A 26,245-nucleotide genomic window follows, 5' to 3' on the forward strand; every position below is an offset into this window, starting at 1 on the left:
AGAACTATGTAATGTTTTGAACAGCCAACAATAAAAAATTAAAAAAAAAAAAAAAGAATCAGTATGGTTGGGAAGTCCTTATCTACTGAAGAGTGGTTTGATTTTATAGTAGCTGTTGTCTAGAGAAGACCCATCTGTAGCAGCAAGTGGCACAATGTGAAACTTCAAAAACAATCTAGGTCAAGGGCTGGGGACATAGCTTGGCAGTAAAGCATGCCTAGCATGCATGTGCAAGGTCCTGGGTTTGATCTCCAGCAGCACCACCATCACCACCACCACAACAAAACCCAGAAACACCACTCTAAGGAGGATAATTTTTAGTGACATATATCACTAGTCAACTCATTAAAGTATTTTTTAAAAGTAGGAAGATAATTATAATCTCCTTGCACCTGAAATAAGACCTTTGTTCTGGGGTAAAGAAGCATGGGCTGTAGAATCCTGCAGAAATACAAAACTGGTTTTATTTGTGCTGTTTCCCTGTACACTCTGCAGAGTGTTTTGGAAACCTGCAGTTATCTAAATTCCCATCAGGTGACATTGTTTAATCTAACATTCCCTCTTTCATATATGAAAATAGCTCTAAGGACACACCACTGATATGCTTTGAACTCTCCTTTTAGTGGTTGGAAGGGAGTTTCCAATCCCACTCTATTTTCTCTGATAGTTTTCCTGCCCTCCCCGCCCCCCCCCCCTCCACCTCTTATATTAGTCAGAAAAAGGATTAGTCAGGAAAAGGATTCTGGCTGCTTCCCCCAACCAAGGGTTCATTAAGGGAGAAAGACACTGACCTTGGCTACAAAATCACCTGCCTAACTAATGAATTATTAGGTGACTTGGAGTCCAGAGTGGCTAAAGTTATTTCAAATAATACTTTGTGTAAAAATTTAGGTCTCTTGCTTATTCAGAGGAAAGATTTGCTTTAAGATGATTACCACATACTTCCAAATATTGCTAGAAAAATATGAGAACAGAACCTCTTATCCAGCCTGCGAAAATATTATTTTACTTTGAAAACTGTAATAACTGAAAACAAAAAAAAAATTCTAAGTCATATCTTAAAATTAAAAGGGTGGCTGGTTTTTATGTCCTAGGTGTATACCGGGTGCGAGAAGCACCCATCACCCCTGATTTCTGAGGGGCTTATAAAGATTAACACCAAATGTGCTTTAAAACAAAAAACAAAAAAAACATTGCACTCCTTCCCTCAATCATAATGTCGCATTATCAGTCATCTAAGTTACACTTTATAATCTGCCTTGATGTGCTACACACATGCAAAAAGTACACAAAGTGGATAAACTTCTACTGCTGACGTTGCATTGTCTGATATATATGTATTTATAGTTACATTATTTTATTGTTGTGAAATGAGAACCGATCAACTAGACCTTTCGAACAGACCCACCAGATGATAAATACCACCATATGTTTGATTCACAGTACAATTGGGCATACACACTTCGATTACAGTTTTGTGTTCTGTATCAAAAACCTTTTCTTGTGTGCAGGTTTTCTCTACAGATCCGGTCATCTGGATTACATTTTGAAAATCGCTGATTACAGATAAGCACCTTTCCAGGTACGCTTCCGAGAAACACATGTATTTACGCACACAAAGGTGTGCACCGAGGTTTTCGCAAACAAATGGCCATATGATGTCGGCGCCGCGCTCCCGCACATGCCCACCGCGTGTCCGCCCAGCCAGCCGCGCCGCGCCGCGCCGCCGGGGAGCCCGCGGCCTCCCCGGGAAAGTTAACCCGCGCTTCCGCACCGGCTGCGGCGCGAGCCTCCCGGCCTCCCCCGCGCCGCCCCGCACCCGGCCACCCGGCGATGGGGGCGGGGTGCGGCGGCCGGTGCCCGCCGGGCGTCTCCGAGAGCCCGCGGGGCTAGCTTTCTTTTTAAAAGAATGCGCCGCACACGCCCAGCCCCCAGCGCCGCAGCAGCGGGCCGGGAGGGAGGGAGGGAGCCGGCCGGCGGAGCCCCCCCCCGCCGCGCCGCCGCCCGCGTCCGCGCGCCCCTCCCCCGCCGGCCCCTCCCCCGCGCGCCCGCCCGCCCGCCCGGCGCAGGCCGCTCGGGTTTGTTTTGCTGCGCGGCCGCCGCCGCCGCCGCCGCCGCCGCCGCCGCGGGCCTCGCGAGCTCATTTGTGCCTGGCTGGTCCCCATTCCTCTCTCCCCAGTGTTGAGTGTCTGAGCCGTTGGCTGCTCCGAACCGTTTGGCTCTTTCCCTTAGTAACAGCTTTTACCTTCTGCCTCAATTCCTCTCCCCGCTCGCGCCCTTCCCCCGCGCGCCGCCTCCCCCCGCCGCCGGCCGCGTGCGCCCCCGCCCCTCCCCCCGCGGCGGGAGCACCTCCGCTCGCCACCTGGGGACCCGCGCCGCGCTCCCCGCCCCCGCCCGCCCGCGCCCATCCCCCGCGCCCTCCGCTCGCCGGGGTTATAATTGCCTCTCACCCCCCGGAGGGGTTATTTTGGGGGTGGTTGGAGGCGGTGGCGGCGGCGGCGAGGAGGGGAATTTCCTTGTGCCTCCATTCCCGGGAGGGGGGAGCGGCGTTGGAGGCCACCGTTTCCAGGTAAGCGCCGGGGGCCGGACCCTGGAGTGGGGCGGCCGCGGGCCGGGGCGGGGGGCGCGAGCCGGAGGCGGCCGGGGGTCCGGGGCCGCGGGGGGGGGAGGGGCGCCCGCGGAACATGCATTTTTCAACTTGGCCCTTTGGGGAGCTGGGGCTTAGGTGGGGGAGGGGAAGGGAGGGAGGGCATTTAGGGTGCCCCCATCCCCCCTTTCCCTCTCAGGCTTCTTTGAAATGCTCACGTGCCTGCCCACCCCCTACCCTTTCCTGGTCTCTGGGGATCCTCACCCTAATTATGTTGTTGTTTTCTCGGAAAATGTGCACCTCGGCCTTCTCCCCCTCTTCCACCCTTCGTGCATTTACACCCCCTTTTTGTGCGTGTGTATGTGAGGCGAGCAAGGCTTTCAGGAAAGAATTTGCAGCAAATTGAATCAAGGAGCCATCATGAGGCCGACTCCTTTATAGCCTATTTTTAGCAGAGGAGAAGGCTCCTTTCGGTGCATGCTGTTTTGTTAAACCTTGGGCTGCGATGAGAATCCGCTCCCCTCCCGAGGCGCTTCCCTGGCCCTGCGCGGCGACCCCGGCTGGAGTGCAGGGGGCTGCGGGCGGCTGGCTGTTGGGGCCGCGCGTCCGGGGCGGGGGCGCCGGCGGGGGGAGGGGCGCGCGGTCGCCGGGCCTCACTCCGGGACGTGTTTGTTTGTAACTTAGCGCTTTCTGCCTTCTTAGGGAGGTATTTGGTAGAGACTCTTTGAAGTTGGGTTCAGAAGTGTAGAATTGGCAAAGTTATTGCCAGCGTCCTGGTAAGTTTTGGGTGGCACGGAGTCACATTATTTTCTGACAGTGTAAAGGCCACGTTGTGAGGGTGGTTTCTCGGTAACTTCCTCTTTGCAACCGATGTCATTTTTTTTTTTTAAAAGAAGCAGACTTTTATTTAAGCGAAATATTAATCGTAAATGGCAGCACTAGGAAAGCCATGCATGCGTTAACGTGTTCAGTATTTTTGGAAGTTCCTAATTTGCTGAAATAGGCATCACTTTGCAGTGGCAACCGGAATTAAATTTAGATTGTGGAAATGATGTGTTCCCTGTAAAATTTGGGTTGTGATGGCTTTTAAGAAATCTCTCTTTGTTAGGTTATCCACACTGTAAAATAATTTGGTGATTATACGGGGGGTAAGTCTTAGAACCTAGTTAAAAATTATATATTCTGCGTGTTTGGAGTTTACTTAAAATCGTGGACTTTGCAGGTACCAGTTGTAGTGAGTTTCAATACCTATGTAATTTACAGTTAGGGAAGTTTACTGTTGACTTTTCCAAACAGGAGCCTTATGCTGATCTAAACATGTTGTTAATAAAATATGGTGGGTGAAACGATGGGTTATTTTTATTTTGAATTTTTAGTATTAATGTCTCCCCGCCCCCAATACAATCGAGTAATCATCTTCACCTCTCTTCCCTAAAGACTCCAGTTTGGATAACATAAGGTCCAATCGTTAGGATTTTTATCCTCTTACTAAAGCGACTTGCAATAAATATCCTGATTACACATTGAAGACAGTGACTTTTTGGGTTTCCCAGTGTGATTCATGTTCATTTTTGTTAAATAAGACCGGTGCTCATTGGTGAATTCATTAATGCTGACTTCCTGGGGACTGTATCTACTCACCATTTCAATAAGTTTTATGATCTTTAGGGAAGTAGGGCAGCTTTGTCTCCATGAAAACATTGTATATGTTGGATTGAATCATATGAGTTAATGGCAAGCTTCCCAAATTATCTTTCGGAGTTCTAGAAATAGTTTGCATTTACCAGTGGGGGAGGGGAGGCAGAAAGAAAACATGCCTGTGGGCGGTCAGGCGTGTTGTGTATTTATACTCTTGCCTTTAAATCGGTTTTCCCTGTTTGTTTGGTATATGATTTTTTTTTTTCATTTCTGCTATCCTGTACTGTCTGATTGATGTATGCAGTTGCAATCATTAACTCCATAAATAACTACTTTTTTTTGGGCCATTTGAGTAGTTAGAATCAGATTATAGTATTTAGAACAAATTGCTGAACTGTATGGAGGATGAAAACAGTATGGGCATGAGAAAGTTTTGCTTACAGTGGAGGAACTTATTGTGACTCGTTAATGGCTTAAAAATTGCTGCTAAGCTCACCATCAGCTTAAAACATTCTTCTGTCAGTTTTGGTTATTAATATGGGAGAAACTGGAATGGCCCCCTTATGGAAATTATTATTGTTATTTTTTATTGATTGTGTAATAGAAGTGTTAAAATATCTTAATAACTTTTACATATGTTCAGGAATCTTCATAATACTTGTGTTCTCAACACAAATGGACGTTTTTGCACAGTTATCAAGATACCTATCTACCAAGAAAACAAGAAAAAACTGCTTCCTCTGTACTGGGAACCTTTCAAGTAAATGAGAAAGGGCAGCAGCTTAATATAAACATGGGGTTACTGACAAAAGGAGCTGTGAGTAATGAACGTTTGGAACATTAACCTGTTGATTAAATACATTAGTTCACATATAGCAATACTGTATAAATACAACCTGGTCAGATGAGTAGCTGGCAAAGGAATCCCCTTTACACAACAACTTATAGCAGGATTACTATGAAGAATTTGTTAGAACACATTTTAGATGGAGTTAGTAGAAATTATTTGTTGGGCTTGTTCAATTTCAGAGTTACTTATGTAAAAAGAATAGAGGAGAATGTGAATTGGAGGAAGTGTGGGGGAATGGCAGAAATACTGGCACTGCCTGGGACTTTGTATTTTTCTAGAACATGTGAATTTGACATTTATAACATTTATAGTGTAAGTTATTTAAATGCAAAAAAAAAAAAAAAGGATCTAACATGAGGCATTTGTATTTTGTATTCAGATCTTCCCATAGCAGAGAAGGGATAGGACCTTAAGAACTGTAGAAAAGAATTGGTTAAAAGTGGTCCATTTGCAGACCACCTTGGCACTATCTCCTGCTCTACCACCACTAGAAAATTGAAGTTTGAAGATAGAAAAACAATTCTTTGAGAAAGTAGATGCTGAAGAATTTGGCTTTACCTATTGCCTTTGGGATTGTACTCAGAGGGCAATTAATTGTCCTTTAGTTATAGAGACAGAGGAAAGGGGCTCAGCCTGGTTTGTGCTCTAGGAGGTGGGCGGTGCTTTGTGTCATTTAGACCTTAGGCTAAGGTCAGTAGTTTTGGGCTTTCTTTGTGGAGGATGAAACAGGTGCAAAGAAGTTAATTCACTTGTTCAAGGCTCCCAAAATGTTCAGTGATATACTAGGATTCAAACCATGTCAGTCTGTGTTCTTTTGTGGTGACCTTATTTGCAATAGATTTTCCCAGCTTCTTTTTTAGTCTTGGTTTGTAGATACCCTTACAAAAATCTTTCCTTTTCTTGGTGCTGGGGACCCAACCAAGGGCCTTGTGTATGATAAACCAGTCCTCTACCACTGAGCTATCTCCTTCCCTGTTTGTTCTTCCCTGTTTGTCCAGGCTAGCCTTGAATTTGATCCTCCTGCCTCAGCCTACTGGGTAGTTGGAGGTACAGGTGTGTGTCACTGTGCCCTACAAAAACTGTGTTTATAATCACATTTATATTTTTTCAGTTTTGTAGCTCTACTAACTGGGTCAAGTGATTGTACTGGATAAATGAAAGTTGTAGGATTCATATCATTGTGCTTAACTCCCTAGCACTATTTAATAAAATGCAATCTTCTTGTTAGCTGCTGTATTTCCTACCTGAGATTAGCAGTGGTGAAAGTAGCCTCTTGAAATACCACCAGCGGAAATGTTGTTTTGGTCCAGGCATGGTAGCGCATGCCTATAATCCCAGTGACTCTGGAGGCTGAGGTAGGAGCATCTCAAGTTTGAGGCCTATTTATTGAGGCCCTAAGCAACTTAGACCCTGTCTTAAAAGAAGAGGCCTGGGGTTGAGGCTCAGTGTTACGTAAAGTGCCCCTGGTTCAATTACAGTATCCAAAAGGAAAAAAAAATGTTCTGTTCTGTGCTAGAAAAATTTTACAATTTTTTAGTTATAGAAGACAGTACAGTGTTTTTTAAAAAATATTCTTAGTTGTTGATGTACCTTTTATTTATTTTATTTATGTTTATGTGGTGCTGAGGATTGAACCCAGTGCTTCACACATGCTAGGCAAGCGCTGTGCCACTGAGCCACAACCCCAGCCCCAGTAGAATGTATTTTGACATATCATACATACATGGAGTATAAATCTGTGCATGAAATTAGCAAGGAAGAGCAAATAAGAGTATGCCTAACTTAAAAGTGTACATTTCTGAAAACTTATGTAGGAAATAGCATTTATATTTTTGTGTTGTATAGTGGTTTAAATGAGAGTCCTTGTGGAGAACTGCCTCTATTCAAACTCAGGTTGTATCCCTCACTAGCTCTGTGATCTTGGAGTAGTAGTAACTCCTGCTGTGTAGTTATTTCACTTGGGCAATGAATGGGGCAGTCATTGAGCTCAGTTTGTTTGATAGTTTATGTCAGTTGAGAAGATTGAGTTAAATGTTTGTAATATGTGTAGATGCTTGGCATACCAAGGATCCCTTAAGTGTAATGGGATGGGTTTGGTTTTGAGGTTCATTTCTTTGTATTATATTTTATTTGCTTGTTATTAGCTTTAGTAGGGTCATAATGTCAAAAAAATTTTTGCAGTTCTGTTTCCTGAGGTCTTGGGAACATTTGAAATAAAAAGCAATAATTTATTTATTCTCAAAGTTGTGAATAAGGGCTTAGATACACCCTAAAGAATTAGATTGAATGTTAACACTGGGCACTACTTTTTGGTGTGGATATAGTCTTGGACCTTTTGCATGCCTTTGTTGCTATTCTTTTACTTGAGTTTTGACTTTTTAAATCTACTTGCACCATTTGGAACATTTTCCAAGTCTTAAAATAAAAATGTGTAACTCCTTTGAGGCTGGATTCAGCAGAGCCTAGGATTTGCCTTTTAGTTTGGAGTGATTACTTCAAGTAGGCTTTTTTTTTTTTTTTTCCTTCTTCCCCTCTAGTTTTGACCATTTGCCTGAGTTCTTGCTCCATATTATCAGTTCTGTCAGGAAAGTTCTTTTCCTCTGAAATACCTATAAATCTTGTCCTGATTTCATTTCCCATTCTTATAACAGCAGTGATTTTTGCTCATAATAATCAATGATCAAGACTGTACTGGTGCTTTGACAAGTACTGTGGCACTCTGAGCAGCTGATATCCTTAATTTAACAGGAAAATAGAGGTTTAGGTAGTGAGGGGCAGGAGTAGGGATGTAGGCTCAGTTTGTCTGATAGTTTATGCCAGTGTTCTTACCTGTCTATAGTGAATGAATAAGTGAGGGAATGGTCATTAGGTTTGGGTTATTGCCTTCCTTAATTTTTTAGTTGGTTGTCCTGAGCAACCTTTCTTCTCTATCCTATCTTCTGTAACTACTGACAGTGTAATTTATTTAAAATACTGGTTTCATTATGTCAGCTCCCCTGCTGGAAAACCCATAATGGATTCCCTGTGTCAACTGGATTGAGTTCATATGCTTCAGTCTGGCTTTTAAGGTGTCATTCTACCTAGTCAGCTTTATTTCCCATTCTTCCCTAACTGATATTCTTGCCTATCTTTCAGATCCTGCAGTTTTGCCATACTCATTACAAATTTCTGTGATTTTGTTCATTCCATTCCTTCCCTTTGTCCTTTTTATAGCCTAGTTTCAGTCCTACTACTCCTGTAAAGTCTTTTCTGGCTGTCTTGACTCAGGATATTTTTTTTGAGATCCTGTTGCATTTAATGAGTATAACAAACTGCATATCTGTTGTTTCTGTAGCATGTGGCATGTTGTTTCAACTACATATTACAATTCTAGAAGGGAAGAACCTGTTTTCCTTTTAAAAGAATTTTTTTTTTTTTTAATCAAGAGCTGAAATAATACTATTTTCATGTTAAAATGAATTGTTTATGCAGGGCCTCTGTTTAAATGAGAGCAGTGATAGCCCTATTTCACTATTACTAATAAGGCAGAATCTTCTTTTTTGAATTAGATTTCCAAGGTTTAGGTGTATTATTTATATTTAATTGTTTATTTGAATTTTAATACTGCCAGAGTGAAGGAAAAAATCCTTGTCAATTCTTAAGAGTTAGGTGAAAGTGGATATAGGTTTGTTCTCTTAATGGTGAAATAGTAGCCACAGTAGAGAGTCAAAACATAGTTAGGAACCATGTCACACTGAGTTGACTTTATCTGATTTTACAGATTGACTATTCTTTATCTGAAAGTCTTGGGTCCAGAAGTGTTTCAGATTTTGGAGTTTTTCAGATTTTGAAAAATTTTTTCAGATTTGATTTTGTGGATGGAACCCAAGTATAAGCATGAAATTCATTTGTTTCACATTCACATTGTACCCATAACCTGAAGTAATTTTATATAGTACTTTCAGTGTGCTGGTGGCTTGACTTCATCTTGTTATAGGAAATCAGGTGTGGAATTTTCCACTTGTGGGGTCATGTTGATGCTCCAAAAGTTTTGGATTTTCTGATTAGGGATGCTCCATCTGTAGGCTGACATAAATATTGTTAAAATTTTTAATTTTTTGAAATTCTAAATCTTTAAGGCTTTTCTTCCTTATTTTCTCAGTGGTATACCTACATAGGTTTGTTTTTTTTTAATTTTTCTAAAGCTTTAACTCTTGTTACATCATATAGCATTCTAACCACTCTAGAATCTCATTTGGGCTAATACTATTAACATTAATATTCAATATAGAGTGTGTCTATTATATAGCATAAGTGGGTTTAATCTACCAGAAGAATGTCATCTTAACCATCTTCCTTCAATAAGTTTTATGGTAGATCTGTGTGATATTAGTTCTAATCAACCAGGGTAATTGACTCTACAGGTAACTAATTTGGTGTTATAGCTTTTCAACATTTAAAAAATTTTTAGAGTTTTAAAATGAAAGCTTCCTGCAAGATTTTGAGTCAAAATGAGCTATGTTGCTTTCTGAGAGCTTAGTTTTGTAACTCAGAAATAATATAATGAACTTTGTGAGAGTCATGCTGAAAGGTCAATAATTAAATTTCAGTAAATATAGAAAGAATACCCAGATTAAGGAAAAGATTTACATGAAATGAATAAATTGAGGAATGAATGAGGAAGAGTAGGTGTTGAATATTTAAAGTGGGAAGTTTGCCTGTTTCCCCCTTTGTCTACTGAAGGTTTGTTTCCTTTTTATTTTTATATTTTCATGTTTTGGGTACTGGGGATTGAACCCAGAAGGGCTTTACCATTGAGCTACATCCCAGCTCTTTTCATTTTTTATTTTAAGACAGGAGTCTGACTAAGTTGCTTAGGGCCTCTCTAAGTTGCTGAAGCTGGTCTCAAACTTGGAATTCTCCTGCCTCAGCCTCCCTAGCTGCTGGTATTACAGGTATGGGCAACCATGCCTGGCTTGTAGGTTTCTTGTAGGAGGTAGAATTTAAGAAAAAGAAGAGAAGGTGATGATCAAGAGTCAAAGATAGTTATTCCATTATCTTAATAGAACAGTTATTTGTATGAAATTTACTTTGGATGTGTTAAAACTTTTTTAAAAACAGGATGTTTAAAAATTTTAATACAGTAATTTTTTTTTAAACTCTTTAGGACTAGATATCATTCTACTTGATATTCTTTGTTTCATCAGAGGTCAGAGATATCAGTTAGTGCTTTTACTTCTTTCTTTGTCTCTCTCCCTTGCCCTTTTTTAGTATTCTAAAGAGTGGGGCAGTGAACTCTACACGGTTTTTAAGTGGATGTTTTGTGTTTTTATGTAATTTCTCGGAATGGTGATTAGCATTTTAACAGGGATCCAATATTAAGTGAGCAGATTTTTTAGTAATTTTTTTTTTGAGCAAAACCATGGTTGTGTGGGGAAATCATTTCACTTATACAAATATGTATATCAATATGATCAGATAAAATGTTACCTAAAATTTGCTCATGTATATTAAATATACTCAATCAACCTACGATTGATTGAGTATATTTAATACTTTTAATTCCTTTATTAAAACTCTCTAAGATTTGGTCATTTTAATAATTTTTGAAGGATATCTATATGGAAAGTTTGCTTCAATTAATAGTTGACTCAAAAGCTATATAGCCTTCTGTAGAACAATAATCTTGAAAGCACTCTATTAGCAGTAAGCAAACACCATGCCCAGATGTGTATTAAAATAATAGAGCATTTTGGTTACTAACTACACATAGAACACAGCTGATGAATTAGGGGGAGGTGTTCTATGTGTTCCCTTAATTTGAACAGACTAATTGAGTAGAGTGTAGGCTAATTTTGTTTGATTTCTATTTAGTTTCTGTCATGCCATTAACTCACAGTATTAGGCATTTGGATCATGGTAATAGATAATGAAATTCCTTAATATCCTTTTCTGTTTTTCTGCATAATTATTCTTCTATGAAATAGAACTTATGTATGAATTTTAAAGTATGGTTTGTGGCTATAGAATTGTTCTTTAGCACCATTTATTTATTTGGTACTGGGGGTTTAATTCAGGTGCACTTGACCACTGAGCCACATCCTCAGTCCGATTTTGTATTTTATTTAGAGAAAGAGTCTTCTGCATTGCTTAGTGCCTCACTTTTGCTGAGGCTGGCTTTAAACTCTTGATTTAAACTCTGCCTCAGCCTCCCAAGCTGCCGGGATTACAGGTGTGTGCCACTCTTCCCAGTGTTAGCACCTTTTAATAACAAAATATAATATACATGTTTCCCCCTAGTACAGTGTTTATTTAAATCACTTTTCTCTGTAAGCAATGAACATTTATAAGATCTTAGAATGGGGTTAGGAGTAGTCTGGTGTTGTGTCTGGGAAGTAGAGATTTCCTGTTCTTGTGCAAAAAAAAAAAAAGAAGAACAACAACAACAACAAATAGGCCCACAGTGGTATTACATCTTTGATTTTAGACTTCCTTGTGTCCAGCCAACAGAAGTCACAAAGTTTTGACATCTGTTGAGAAATGTTTGTGTGTGAATTGTTCCCTTATAGATAAGATTTGTTTAGATATGGTGGTTTTCACTGACATTTAAAGTTTCTTCTCAAAAATGTCTAATTAAAAAAAAATAAGGGATTGGGAAATCCAATATCGTTTACTGTCATTTTAATTTAAAAAGGGATATATAGTAAGAGTATGTGTGTTTACGTATATGCTTGTTGTACATGCTTAGCGAATGTAGAAAGATGTGTAAAAGACCAGCAGTGGTGTTGGGGTGGGGCTGGAGTGGACGGATCATTTAGTCAGGTGTGGGAGAGACTTATTCATTTATAATCTTTTGAATTATTTAAATATGTTCATATACCATTTTGAGAATGGTAATTGTGAAAAATCAAAGTATCTCCTTGAGAATTTTTAATCTTTGAATTTGGACAGTCAAAAGAGCAAAAACTGTTAATATCTTGTGCTTTTCAGGCAGTTTTTTAAAGAAGTAGAACTGTATGTACGTATGTACATACGTGTACACACAGACACAAATCTTTCTCTCTCTCACACATACACACACACACACATATACATATTTTTTTGTACTGGGGATTTAACCCAGGGGTGCTTTACCACAGGGTCTCATGAGATACCTTGCTAAGTTGCTGAGTTTGGCTTTGAACCTGCAAACCTCCTATGTCAGCCTCCCAAGTAGCTGGGATTACAGGTGTGGTCCACCATGCTTGACATGATTGGAAACACTTTTATTCCTCAGATTTGTTGGCAGAATAACAGACCAGTGCTGAACTTGTGATTTATGAATTCTGTCCAAGCTTGATAATTAGAAACAATTCAGTGCCAGCTTTCAAAGGAGGTTTTGTTGTCCAGAAGTACATAAGTGTTGTCTTATTTCAAAGGTATTAGTCTTCCAAAGGTTTAGGAATCAGGTGAAAATTGGGATTCTCATAGGTTAATAGTTGATTTCAGGAATTGTGATACATTTGGGTACAGTGGGACTTATGGAACTATGCATTCTGATATTGTATGGACCTTACTGTGACCTGTGAACTTAATGTGTTATTGACTCCAAGGAGATAGAAACATTGATTTTAATTCTGTGGCACAGTTACTTAATGCTTGCAATCCTGAAGCCACGGCCCTCTCTTCATCAGTAACAGAGGACGAAGTAGGATCTGATCTGGCAGTAATCTCTCATTATTGGTTGATGCTGTGAAGAGCTAGAGCCCGGCATACCTGGTTTGAATCCTGTCACTCCTATTTACTGTTAGGGCTTTGGGAAATAGATATCTAACTATTCCAATTGGTTTCCACATCTGAAAAATGGGACTAATGGATAATTAGTTCTTCACAAAGCAGTTGTGAGCACTGAAATGGGAACACATGTAAAGTAGCATAGAGTATGGCAGAGAGAGAGAGGAGGTACTTAATAAGTAAATGTTAGCTACTCTTGGTGGCCTTTGCTAGCTGCAGCAGAAACAGCTGAAGAGAGGTGGAAAATTGACACCTCTTCTGACAACTTATTCTGTAAACCTGTCTTGGCTGCTGTGCCAACTACAGAGATGAGATGGCTAATAAATGTTAGAATTTCTAATCCAGAGGGCTAAGACTGCATTTGGTGACTGAATTTTTATTGCTCAGTATAGAATAAGATTGTGTACTATGGAGCTTCATTAATGTATGATAACCATGTTCTTTTGCGTTAGTATTTTATATTGAATTTGATCACATTTTGACATTCCAAGAAAAAGAAAATTGCTACCTTCATTAAAAAGTAAATTGGGGCTGGGGCTGTAGCTCAGTGGCAGAGTGCTTGCCTGGCATGTGTGAGACAGATCCTCAGCGCCACATAAAAACAAATAAAATAAAGGCATTCTGTTCATCTACAACTACTAAAAATTTTATTTTTAAATAAATAAATTGACCAGGTATGTTGGTGCACACCTGTAATCTCTACTATTCAGGAAACTAAGGTGGGAGGATCATAAATTTGAAGCCATCTTGGGCAACTTAATGAGACACTGTTTCAAAAATAAAAAAGGGATAGAGAGTTCAGTGGTAGAGTACCCCTGTGTTCAATTCCTAATACTGGGATGGTGGTGGTGGTGGGGAGAATTTGTACTCCTCTTCTCCAGTTCCTAGGAGATCAAACAGTACTGCTTGGGTCAGTCATATACATATACATGTTACATTTTATGCAAACTATGACATGAACTTTTATTAAAAATACGTATGGTGCAACACATGATATGTATATATACAAAAGAAACTGAAATAAGTTTTCAGGAGCTGATACTTGAACACCAGACATACAGTTATTTTCCATAATTTTCTGTCCCTCTCCGCTTTTTTTTTTTTGTGGGGCTGGGGGTTGAACACAGGGCCTTGTGCAAGCACTCTACCAACTGAGCTATATGTGCAAGCCCCTGTTTTCTATTTTAAATATACTTTTATAAATCTCTTATTATTGTTGTTATTTGTGGTACTGGTCATTGAATCCAGTGGTGCTTTACCACTATATCTTTAACCCTTTTTATTTTGAGACATTCTTGTTAAGTTGTCCAGGTTGGCCTTGAACTTGCCATCCTCCTATTTCAGCTTCCCAAGTAGCAGGGTTTATAGGTGTGTGCCACTGCTACTGGCATTTATTTATTTATATTTTGGGGTAAGAAAACCAGGTCCTCATTCATGCTCAGCAAGCACTGTATCCCCAAGCTACATCATCATTCCCCATTTCAGTATTTAAAAATAATTTTATTATTCGTTGAATTTAGAAAATGCTGGGTCAAAGGAATATAGAATTGTGATTTTCTGCACTCAGAATGGAAACAAGTTGACATTCCGGACGATGGAGGCCTAGATAAGTCCCATTTATTGTTGCTGTGTCTAGTATTCTAAGGCTGTGTTAGGATTCTGAAGTTTTGATACACCAATTTTGTAAGGTGTGTATTGTAAGTAAGATACAAAGGATAAAAGGAATTTTGATGGCTAATAAATGTAAGCATAAAGACTTTTTGGGAAATCTGCAAGCAGCTGCAGATTAAGACCTGTGAATATTTCCCATAAAAGGGTAGTAATGATTAACAGGAATGACTGTTACAGTAGGTTTCTTATATCCTATTAGAGAAAAAGTTTGGATAATTACTTTATACTATTTTAAGCAAAAATGAACATGCCTTAACATGTTGGTTGCATGAAATTATACTATTTGAAGATTAAGTTTCTGTGATATTTAAACTGACATTCTGATCTATGACCTCTAGTCTCTGTTTCTAGCACAGACCTTCCTTGATCCAGAGTTAATTTGTGGACTCTTATTAGGGAGAGCCTTCCTTGAAGACAGTTGTCTTTCACTTATTTTATTTTCAGCACCTAGTAGAGTGCCTGATACCCGATAGACTTGCCATTCAATTTTAGTTGAACACATGAAATTCTGAGTTATAGTTATAATACAGTAGAACTTTGATCTTAAGATGATTCACATATATAAAACTAGAAGCCCACCCAATTTCACAAATTCATTGCGCCTTGGACTCATTGTGTTTATTATATGTAAGAATTGTGAGGGTCTGGCTCTGTGCAGTGGTACACACCTGAAATCCCAGTGGCTCCGGAGGAGGATGGTGAGTTTAAAGCCAGCTTCAGCAAAAGTGAGGTGCTAATAAGCAACTCAGTAAGACCCTGTCTCTAAATAAAATACAAAGTAGGGTTGGGGATGTGTCTTAGTGGTTGAGTGCCCCTGAGTTCAGTCCCCCCAAAATTGTGAGGGTCTGCCTGATGATCCAGCATCCTGTCCTTCAAGGTATGAGTTCTCAGTTCATAAATCTTCTGATGCCTTTGCCTTTGAGTCTGGCTTTCCCCCAGGGCTCAGAGGATGTTTATGCTCTAAGTCCTAAACTAGCCCTTGCTCTATAAGTGAGTCTGTGGCCCAGATTGCCTCTTAATTTTGGCTGCCTCCTCTCCTACTTTAGTTACAGTCTGTTGTGGAAACAATTTGCACTTTCTTCCAGTGTTTTACTATTGAGTGTAGACTGGTGGTAGCATTAGATTTTCACTTGATGCTGATAAGTGGCAACAAGACAATTGGAAGACAGATGAAGGTCATAATTTGAATAAGAGTAGGTGATGGTAACACCATGTTGTCATGGTGAGCAGGGCCACATTTTTTTACTTATCAAAATATTCTGAGACCTGGGATATTTGGAGTAGAGGTTTAAGATGAGAGAACTTGGTCTCCTTGATTCTTTTACTTGGAGCCTTCCAAATTAGGAGAGCCTTCCAAATTAGGTGACCCTTTTGTCATTAAGGGAGGCATTTGAACTGCTTAATAGAAATATTAATTTGTTGTCAGGGAAGAAAGGATTTTCAGTTTAAAAGTGAACTAAAACGATTGCTACAATATTTCAGTGGTATTTTAAAAGAATACTTAAAAATGAATGTTTTAAAAATTCATTGGTAAATTTAAAATCACCAAGGATAGTACATTTAAGAGATGAATATTTTCACTTTCCCCTAAATGTTATTAAATGAGGGAATGAATGCATCCTACAGGCTTTTTTAGCTTTATGTTTGCTTGTCTGGACCAGTGTGCTCTTGCTCAGGTAGGTAACTTGGTCTTTGGTATCTCTAAATACTTTACTCATTGTATGCAGGTGTATTTTCTAATTTCTTTTCCACCCCACCCCTCTTTGGGTCAGATGTTGTGGGGATCTTGTTGCCTTGTTTCAGCTAGCCTCATTTGCCTTTCTTGTGTTTTCTTCTAGATGACTCATATGTTTTGGTAGTGAATACATTGGTTTTTAGCATAACAGTGACTTTCCTACAAGTGAGAACTGGCAATGACAGGAAAGTGTGTTTTGTTTTGTTTTTTATTTTTAGACTGTAACAACATACTCATGTACTTTTGATAAATATTACTATGAATGCCTATGATATAATTTAAAAGTTAGGTTTGAAGCCATCTTCAAACCGTAGTTTTCAGGACGGTTGTCAGTGTGAGGGCTGGGTCTGTATTTCAGTGGTAGAGAGCTTCCCTAGCATGTGTGAGGCCTGGGTTCCATTCCCAGCACTGTAAGAGTAGTAGTTGTCAGTGTGAATGGGGGCGGGGGTGTTTCTGGTTTGATTTCAGAATACATTCTGCATCTTCTGTTTTATTCTTTGTAAAATTTGGATACATTTCTACTTATCTCTCTGGAGTTTCAGTTCCTCTAGTTGCAAAATACCAAATACTTACAAGGATTTAATTGGAATACAAAGATGGCATAAGTTAAAAAGAACACTTGGTTTTACTCCAGTGTATGTCTGTTTGTGAATGGGCTCTGTATGATTGTAAATAGGGGAGTTATGTGAGTATAATAAGGAAATTGCTTTGGCTTATACATTTTCTCTGGTGTATTCATGTTTTGCACCAAGTAGCAATAGCTGAGCTCAAAGTACGCTAAGAGCTGAATGCAACAAGCCATGGAGGTCACTCTTGAGTTCTTTCTTCCTTTTGGCCTAGTTTGGCCATGTTTTCAGTTTTGAAAGTTATTTTGTGATTCTTCCCGATCTCTGAGCATTTTGCCTATGTGCACCAACATTCTCAAGTATTTATTATTATTTTTTTTTGGTAGTGGAGATATAATCCAGGGATCCTTTATACTACTAAGCCATATCCCCAGCCCCCCAACTCCTTTTTTTTTTTTTTTTTTTTAGTTGTAGATGGACACACAAAATCGTTATTTATTTTTATGTGGTGCTGAGGATCAAACCCAGGGCCTCACGCCTGCAAGGCAAGTGCTCTACCACTGAGCTACAACCCCAGCCCCCTTTTCTATTTTTTATTTCACTTAGTTCATTTAGTTGCTCTTTAAGTTGCTGAGGCTGGCTTTGGAATTGAAATCCTTCTGTCTTAGCCTCCCCAGTTGCTGGGATTATAGGTCTGTGCCACCATGACCAGTCTCAAGTATTCTTTTTCTTACACCCCCCCACAACTTAATGTTGTATATTGCAATTATTTATGAGGAATTTAACATTAAAAATTTATTAGTATTTTGTATGGGTTTTAATTGCTTTTGTTAATGTTTTGCTTATAAAGTTGCATAAGTTTTGCATGTCTCCCTTAACCTTGTTTTTTTTTTTTACATTTCATAAAGCTGTTACTTTTAACAGGTGATTTTGCACAAAGTGAAGTTTTTCATGAATGTATATATTGTCTTACAGAATGCACAGCACTGTGTGTGTGTGTGTGTAAGGTTTTGTCTGGCACTGTAGAGATACTCAGGAAATGTCAGTTTCCTTTCCTCTTCCTCAGAAGGCGTTTTCATCATATTCAGCATAAAGTTCAGACATTTTTCCTTAGCCTTTGAGCCACCTCTTCCCCATGTGATCTGGTCCCCAGGCACCTCACAAACCTTTCCTCCTAGTTCATAGTACCATTCCCCTTGTTCCCTGTGCTCAGCCATACCAACTCCACACTCATTGAACAAGTTTATCTCTGTCTCAGCATCTTAATTACTTTGTCCTTTGCCTCATGTTCTGCCCTGATATTGTCATATACCTTACTCTTTCATGTCATTCATATTTCAGTTTCAGTGCCATTACACCAAAGAGGTGACACTGAAGCAGCTGCACATTCCCAACCATTTTTAGTCATAAGACCCTTCTCATTGCACTTATCTTTTTTTCTAATGAAGTAGCCTTAATGGATGATTTATTTTCTTCCCTGGAGAATTTAAATTTCATGAGAACAGAAATAGGCTCTGTCTTGTCACTCTGTCTCCAATACCTAGAACAGAACCTGGCAGGGACTTAGTAAATATTTGAGTGAATTAATGTTTTAGGAATGTTCTTGTCACCTGCTGGTATTCTTAAACTGGTTCATCCTTACAGTGGAATATTGAAAATAAATTATTCAAAGAGGGTGTTCAAGGTAGGGTTAGAAGAGGTTTTGTTAAATTAGTAGTTATGTTTGGAAGCCCAGTGACATGATGAGAGCTGTATGTTTTTCTTAGAGGAATGTTTTTTAGAGAGAGAGAGAATTTTAATATTTTTTAGTTTTTTTGCAACACAATATCTTTGTTTGTATGTGGTACTGAGGATTGAACCCGGGCCGCACGCATGCCAGGCGAGCACGCTACCGCTTGAGCCACATCCCCAGCCCTAGAGGAATGTTCTTAAAGATGATATTTGAATCAATCTAGAAAACAGGTAAAGGGAATAATTAATGATCTGATCTTAAAATGTCATTTGTGCTAGTCATAAATGCTAGATTTTTATTTATTTATTTTAGTTGTAGTTGGACACAATACCTTTATTTTTATTTATTTTTATGTGGTGCTGAGAATTGAGCCCAGCACCTTGCACATGCTATGCAAGCGCTCTACCGCTGAGCTACAACCCCAGACCCCATAAATGCTAGGTTTTAAGAAATTAATATTTCGGGCTGGGGATGTGGCTCAAGCGGTAGCGCGCTTGCCTGGCATGTGTGCGGCTCGGGTTCGATCCTCGGCACCACATACAAATTAAGATGTTGTGTCCACAGAAAACTAAAAATAAATATTAAAATTCACTCTCTCTCTCTCTCTCTCTCTCTCTTTAAAAAAAAAGAAATTAATATTTCGTTTCAATTAAAGATACATACTTCATCATTCAAGTAACTTGAGGGCTAGGTACCATCATTTGTATTTAAGAAATTTCCTTTACATTTACATACAATATTGTCTTCATTAATCATGCTTATCTCCTCAAGTTGGCATTTGAGTCAGAATTCTTAGTTGTACTGTAGTAACCCAATTCCTATTTTTGGTTTCATCCAAGAGAGGTGTGGTTCATTGGAATGTGGAATCCAAAAGTGGATTGAACATTTATTTATATATAGGAAGAACATCAAGTCAGCTGGGCTTTCTGTCAATCCAAATCAGATCCAATTTAATGCTACCAAAAGTCTCTGTCAACAGCCCTGTAGTTTTTTTTTTTTAATTTTTAAATTGTTGATGAACCTTTATTTATATGGTGTTGAGAATGGAACCCAGTGCCTCACACATGCTAGGCAAGCACTCTACCACTGAGCCATAACCCCAACCCAGCCCTATAGTTTTTTTTTTTTTTTTTGAGTTGGTTTTGTACTTTCATAGTAGATTGGCTTTCTTTACACAGTAGAAATATAAATTGACAGTGCCTGAATTTTTATTTTCTCTTTCCTCTCTTGTAGAGACAACTGTTTTTTTTTTTTTTTAAATTTGGAAACTTGAAAGACTGTGATCAATTTGGTTTTGGAAGGTGCCCACATGGCCACATTAAAACTGATTTCTCCCAAGTTCTCAGAGGAGGCCAAGAACAGTGGTTGTGAAAGTTAAGTAAATAAGAGAGTGTCTAGGGAGACCCCTTTTTCCCTAACTGACCTTTGTATTCATTTTTAGTTGGGAAGATTGGGCCTTTAGTTCATGATACAGTGGCACTTAAAGTTCTGTTTTATCCAGAAGTGACATATTCCTTGATCTTTAACTCTGAGCCTTTTCAAATAAAGAATTCATTTTTAAAATTAAAAATTGAGGATACTCATGTGATACTAATTGTAATTTTGTGGGAGGTACTGGGGATTGAACTCAGGGTCTTGTATGTGCTAGGCAAGTGCTTCACCACTAAGTGACATCCCTAACTCTACCTCCCTTGGTTGCCCAGCTGACCTTGAAGTTGATAATCTTCCTGTTTCAGCCTCCTGAGTAGCTAGGATTACCAGTATGTGCCACTATGCCTGGCAGTAATTGTAGTATTATGTACTTTGATTGTAGCTAACAAGGGTCTTCAGATGAATTGTCTTGTTAAAATGAAATGTAAAATAAAAAATTGATGCAATTTATTTTGGTATTCTTTTTAGTATTAACATTGCTAATTTAATAATAATGGAAGCAGATATTTAAAGGCACTAGGTAATTGTCAACAGGTTCATTATACAAGTTTAGGGGATATTTTAACCTCCCAGGAAGATAACTGTCTTTATCCTAATGAGACACTTAAATAATTTTAGTGTGTAACAAAATTAAGTTTTAAAAATGCTTAATTAGCTTACCAAAATAAGAAAATGAGTTGCTACATAGAGGAAACTTTCTGTGACCTAAGAGATTATTAAATTCTTTTAGACTTCATTTCCTTCATTTTTATGACATTATACTGGGTTTCCTAGGTGTCCTCTGGATCTAAAGTTCTATGATCTTAGGATTACATGCACAGTTTAAAAATTGTGTTGAGCCAGATTGTAGGGAAAGTATACAATACTGATATATGCCTAAACAGTCCCCCTGCCTTTTTTTGAGTGGGGAGCGAGTATTGGGGGTTGAACATAGAGGTGCTTTGCTACTGAACTATATCTTCAGTCCTTTTTATTTTTTAAGACAGGGTCTCACTAAGTTGCTAAGGTCCGCTCTTAAGTTGCTGAGCCTGACCTTGAACTTGTGATCCTCCTGCCTCACACTCCCTGGCTGCTGGGAGAACAGGTGTGCACCACCACACCTGGCTGAAATAGTTGGCATTTCTCAGACTCATTTTCAATTAATATTAGTCTCAGAGAATATATTTTAGATACCTGAATATGAAAATTTTATTCATTAATTTTTCTTTCATGAGTTTCACATGCATAAGTTATATCCCATTTCATTGTAGAGAATTAGAAGAAATAGCGCCACATGAGAAGATACTGTTCACATCTATAACTTTACTAATACTAAAATTTCAAGAGCTGACATGTTGACAACTAATTGAGAATTTTCATATGATAAAATAATTTGCAAAAAAATTAGATGTATAGGTTGTATGATAGGAGGAGAGGGTATCAAGGCATGAAGGTATCTAACAGTGTGGTCTTTTCTGGCCAACAGTTTGGTTTATGTCTAGCATGTGGTTTGTAAATTGAAAAGCAATGAGAAAGGAATAAGAAAGGTAAGCAAGAACGTTGTTGCACTGAAGAGTTTGGACATTCTTTGATGAGAACTAGAGAAGGGTTTTAAGCAGAACATCAGGATTATATTTTAGCCCTGGATGTAGTGCATGGAGGATAAGGATTTGGGAGGGAAGGGTCTTTAGCTCTGAATGGGAGTTGGGGGTGGGGGGAGAGTTAAGCTGGTAGTGTTAATAGGTGTGAATGACACCACATGGTATAGTATGGTATAATGATCAATGTTTCTCAATTATGTAAAACAATTGGAAATTTTAGAGCTAAGGTTTTCTTCTCTGATTTGTTTTTCTGAGGAATGGGTGGGGGTGATCAAGATTGAGAATTTACGGGCATGGGGAGTTCACTTGTTATTTGTATAGCTAATAGATAAATGCTAAAATAGGAGGGCAAGGAATGGGAAATTGCTTGAGAATGAGGAATCTCATTTCCATCATGATTCTCATATTTTTAAAATTCCTAAAGATTTTACATTAATACGAAAGTAATTAGAATCTGGCAACATTAGTGTGAGTTATATATTATATATTGATTGTTACTATATACTGTTTTAGTCAGCTTTTTTGCTGTTGTGATTTAAAGAATTTGCCTAGAACAACTGTAAGGAGGAAAAGTTTATTTGGGAGGCTCATGGTTTTAGAGGTCTTAGTCCATAGAAAGCCAGTCCCATTCCTTAGGGCTCCAGGTGAGGCTGAACATCATGGCAGGAGAGTGTGGCAAAGGGAAGCAGCTCACATCATGGTGATTGGAAAGCAGAGAGAGAGAGATAGAGATAGAGATAGATAGGTAGATAGATATACTGCACTCTCCAGATACAAATATATAGCCAAAGCCACACCCCACTTCCTCTAGCCACACCCTTACCACTTCAGTTACTCACTGATTAGGCTAAGGCTCTAACCCAGTCATTTCTTCTCAAAACTTTCTTGCATTATGTCACATGTGAGCTTTCTGGGGACACCTCACATTCAAACCATAACATGTATATTGCTTTTATAAACTTGTTATTGTGGCTAGGAATGTTAGCACATATCTATTATCCCAGTGGCTCAGGAGGCTGTGGCAGGAGGATCACAAGTTCAAATCTCTCCTGAGCAACCCAGAGAGAGACCCTGTTTCAAAAGAAAAGGAAAATAAAGGGGTCTGGGGATGTGGTTCAGTGGTTAAGCACCCCTGGGTGCAATCCCTGGTGACAAAACAAGACAAAACAAAACAAATGAAATAAACTTTGTATTGTGAAATAATTTAAGGCTTAAGAAGAGTTTTAAAGATAGTCTAAAGTTTCCATGTACCTTTTACCCAACCTCTCTGTGGTTCTCTATAACCATGGTGTGTGTGTGTGTGCGTGTGTGTGCGCGCGTGTATAAAATAAAATGTAATCACTATCATTGCTTTAACAACTGGAATGGGGTGTACACACACACACACATACACACACACGACCTAAGCTACATCGATACAATAGTGAAATGTAGGCTCTAGTTGGATTTCATCAGTTTTCCCCCAATAACATCTTTTCTTTGTTCTGGGACCCAATCAAGGACCCCATGTTGCATTAAATTGTTTTCTTAAAGTTTTTTTTCTTATCTGTGACAATTTCTGTCTGCCTTATTATCCATGATCTTGACAGTTTTGAAAACAGTGTTGGGTTTTCTGATAATTTTAATGTTGGAATGAACTTATGAGTACTTGGGAAGAATGCCACAGAGTCAATATGTTTACCTCATTGCCTTGTATCAAGGGAGTAGGGTACATATGGGTATGTCTTATCACAGTGGTATTGACCTTCTTCAGATGGATAAGGTCATGTGTGTCAGGTTTTATTACTGTGAAACAACTGTTTTTCATTTTCTATACTCTGTTCATTACAAGTGAATCCACTGATTGGAAATTTAGCTCAGTGGTAGTGCCTCAGTCTGGCTGGGCACAATTCAGGAGCCACTTGACAAAGAAACGAACTTTATTTTTAGAACCACACACGCCAAACAAAACAGCTCCTCAGGAAAAACCCTCAGAGCCCAACTGCCACCACCGGCTTCCCACAAGCCTCTCAACCTCCCCCACTCCTCCTGCTCTTGAGGCAGATTGGCTGGGTCGCGTGGGCAGAGCCAAAAAAGTCCCCCAATGAGCAGCTCCTTGGTCTGAAAGGGCAGGGAAACAGCCCAATGAGCATAACCGCAGAGGAGCCAATCAGCTAGAAGTTGCGGGCCGCTGTGAGCCAATCATCAGCTGGCAGTCTGAAAGGGCGGGGAAACAGCTCAGTGAGCATCACCGCAGAGGAGCCAATCAGCTAGAAGTTGCTGGGACCGCTGTGAGCCAATCATCAGCTGGCAGTCTGAAAGTTTGCTGGGGCCCCTTGGGCTGTGGCTCTCAACATGGTAGAGTGTGTCTTGGCAGTGTGAAACCCTGGGTCCAGTCTGATGGGTAACCTAGGGCTTTGGAAAGTTGAGGGACCTGTTGAAGGAATTAGAGTGTCATGGTAATGTAATCTTAGCATCCTGGCAGCACCTTAAAGGATGCATTGGGATTTAAGAATCTGTTGCCTTGATAAAGGTGAGAAGTGAAAGTATTAACTAAGAACTGTGACAGTGTTTCTCAAACTTGAGTGTGGATCAGAATCACCTGGAAGGTTTGCTAAAACACAGATTGCTCATCCCTCTTCCCCTCATTTCTGTTCAGTAGGCCTGGGAAAGGGTCTTTGAATTCACAGTTCCAGTAAGCTCCAAATAACAGTAGTTTGAGGACAGAACTTTTAGAGCCACTGGGCTGTGTATGATAAAAGTATTGGACAGAAATGAATTAGGTGGAGGGATTTAAGAAATGGTTGTCGTGGATCTCTTTATCTCCTGTTATGTATGTTGACTATGCCTATGCAGCTTGGTCTTGGTCTACTTTAAATCCTTTAGAACCTCTAACTTTTTTTTTTTTTTTTTAAGAGAGAGAGATAATTTTTTTAATATTTATTTTTTAGTTCTCGGCAGACACAACATCTTTGTACGTGGTGCTGAGGATTGAACCCGGGCCGCACGCATGCCAGGCGAGCATGCTACCGCTTGAGCCACACCCCCAGCCCAAACTTTTTTTTTTAAATATTTATTTTTTAGTTGTAGTTGGACACAATACCTTCATTTTATTTGTTTTTATGTGGTACTATGTGGTACTGAGGATCGAACCCAGGGCCTCGCACGTGCTCCCACCTTTGAGCTGCAACCCCAGCCCCAAACCTCTAACTTTTTTGACCAGTGAAGAATGGGTGGGAATTAGTTTTTGGAAACCCAGGGACATATGTGTGATTTGTTCTTTATATTACTCATGGAAAATTTGTGCTGTTCCTCTGTTACTGGAAGTCTTTGTGATTTCTCTCTTGAATTAGAGTTATAATAGTGATTTAAAGTGGCTTTGACTAGTTTACACATAATGCATGTGTATTGGTCAGCTTTTTGTCACTCTGACCAAAAATACCTGACAAGAACAAATAAGAGGAGGAAGAGTTTATTTTGTCTCACGGTTTCAGAATCCATAGTTGACTGACTCCATTGCTCTGGTTCTCATGGTGAGTAGCAGAGAGAAGCTGCTCTGCTCTTGGTAGTCAGGGAGCAGAGAGAAGGGAAGAGTCCGTAGAGAAGATGCACCCTTCTAGAGTATACCCCCAGTTAATCTCATTCAGCCTTGTCCCACCTGCCTACAGTTACCACCTAGTCCATTCAAACTAGAATGGACTAATTGGGTTATGGTACTCACAATCCAGTCATTTCACCTTTGACTATCCCAGCATTAACACAGGAGCGTTTAGGGGACACCTCATATTCAAACTATGACAGTGTAGTTTCCAAAGTGTTTTAATGTGACAGAATTATTTTGGATAGTTTTTTTTATGGATGATATCTGTCATGACCATGCCTTTTCCTGCTTTAATGTTGTCTCCAGGAACCCTTGTATAATGACTGAAATGTTGTTTTTGTAACTCTGAATCTGAACATATAATGTAGTATTTTTAAAAAGCACAAATTATTTCAAAATTTGATCATTTTAGTTGTGTGTTTGTGACTGCAGTGTGGTATAGTTATTTCTTCTTTAGACTAATGATTACATAAGGTGTGCTTTCTAGATTTTAAAGTCTTTAAAAAATGGTTACCCGTGGAATTTGGTCTCTAATGAGCAGTGTATTGGAGTGATAAATGTCAATTTTTTCATTATTGATTAATGAACAATTTAAGAAAATAATAAAATGTAGTCACTGTCATTGCTTTAAAAACTGGAATGGGGTTTTCATTTTGTTAAAAGGACATATAAAATGTGTGTGTATGTAAACTTGCAAGCAAGTTTTAGGGATTCAAGAATCCTAAAATAAAAAGGGTTAATTTTGCAGTAGGTTAGGAGACAGTGAAAAAGCTAATGTTAAATTTAACATGATTGGCCATGTGGATGGAGGATAATTGGATTGGTATGGCAAAGGCAGAGAGGGTAGGCTAACAATTGCTTGTCCCCTCCCCCACGTATATATTTCTACTGGATAAAATAATAGTAAAGTATCTAAAGATTTTACTGAAATGAATACTTTAGTTGTAAATCAAATAATGGAGACTTTAGGTTTAATAGGTAAATATAATTCAAGGACAGTTGGTTTTTATTTTCTATACATGATATTTTAAGTAGTATATTTTGGTATTGTAATTGAGTGTGTACAACTTTGTATAAAGAGAAGTGTGTTATATTTGGAGAATTTAGAAAATGGTTTGTATTT

At 39.2% G+C, this 26,245-nt stretch overlaps 1 protein-coding gene across 5 annotated transcripts in view; it reads left to right on the top strand.

Annotated features, from left to right (window-relative positions):
• The first annotated feature begins 2,448 nt into the window (after positions 1–2,448).
• The window catches only part of Tbl1xr1 (TBL1X/Y related 1), a 155,490-nt gene continuing 131,693 nt past the window's right edge, over positions 2,449–26,245 (top strand). Inside the window, exon 1 of one of the 5 annotated variants that reach the window (XM_071615466.1) lies at positions 2,449–2,569. The gene's annotated coding sequence lies outside the window, so the exon portion shown is untranslated. Of the gene's footprint in view, positions 2,570–2,980; positions 3,061–3,276; positions 3,364–26,245 lie in introns of those variants that run through there. The other 4 variants (XM_071615463.1, XM_071615465.1, XM_071615464.1 and 1 more) reach the window with 4 other exon arrangements.

This window comes from Marmota flaviventris, chromosome 8 (assembly GCF_047511675.1).
Source record: "Marmota flaviventris isolate mMarFla1 chromosome 8, mMarFla1.hap1, whole genome shotgun sequence".
NCBI classification, from domain to species: Eukaryota; Metazoa; Chordata; class Mammalia; order Rodentia; family Sciuridae; genus Marmota; species Marmota flaviventris.